Raw genomic sequence first — 981 nt, forward strand, 5'->3', positions numbered from 1 at the left:
AACCTGCTGTTGTGAGCGTTGCTCGCCACAGCGTTACAGCTTAATGCTTATAGTAGAAGGGCACCGAGTTAATTGAAAGCATGAATGTGTACATATGCTCCCATTACAATGAGCTGGAAGCTTCCTGTGGGCAGCACACAGCCTGTACAGCATCATGAAACATTAAATGGAGTCTTCATACAAAGGAATACGGCTTTGGAGAATTTCTTTCACATGAATTAATGTCATCTTGCTTTCAACCTGCAGCTGAACAAATAATCTAAATAGTGATTATGTGCTTTGTGACACATTCATGTTGTAACGGCATTTTAGATGATCAGACATGATAGATGATTGGACCGAGTATCACCAAAATCAATGTTGAAATCCTCTTTGGAGCTAAGTAACCTGTGATAAGGGATGGAGTCCTGTTTTAACTGATGCTGCTTGTTAGTTGCATTCATATCTGTAGTCTTAAGCTGCAGTGGGCAAAACTATTTTAAAAAACTAATATAATGATCAACAAATGCCAAGACACCCCTGCTGTAGAATACCACCAAGTCATCAGTTAAGATAAACGTCATTGATCCCTCAGAAGGAACACCTCACAGCTATGAACTTGACATAATGAAGACTTGGCTGGAGGATGTGGGCATCGATCCCACTACCTCTCGCATGCTAAGCAAGCGCTCTACCGTCTGAGCTAATCCCCCTATAGATAGACATGCATTGGCCAGGAGATCAAACCCAGGCCTCTCATGTGGCAGATGAGCATTAAACCACTGAAAAACCATATCAACTGTTTCATCCAAAGTTCCACAGACTGGATGTGTCGGTGTTGTTGATTTTCTTTCAAATCTATTGATATCCTTTAACAACCAGTGGTTTCCCCATTTCTCTTAAAATTAGTACCAAACTGTGTCTGACTTGATTGCAGATATTCTTGAGATTTACATGTAAAAACGAGCCAAAAAAGTTTCCAGGAAATTAACTGGAAGATAC

At 40.5% G+C, this 981-nt stretch overlaps 1 non-coding gene across 1 annotated transcript; it reads right to left on the minus strand.

Moving 5' to 3' along the window:
* Positions 1-619: 619 nt before the first annotated feature.
* Positions 620-692, minus strand: trnaa-agc (transfer RNA alanine (anticodon AGC)). Its single transcript has one exon. It is a non-coding gene; the product is annotated as a tRNA-Ala (tRNA).
* Positions 693-981: the final 289 nt, after the last annotated feature.

The sequence above is a fragment of the Stegastes partitus genome, unplaced genomic scaffold, assembly GCF_000690725.1.
Source record: "Stegastes partitus isolate 25-593 unplaced genomic scaffold, Stegastes_partitus-1.0.2 Scaffold767, whole genome shotgun sequence".
Lineage (NCBI taxonomy): Eukaryota > Metazoa > Chordata > Actinopteri > Pomacentridae > Stegastes > Stegastes partitus.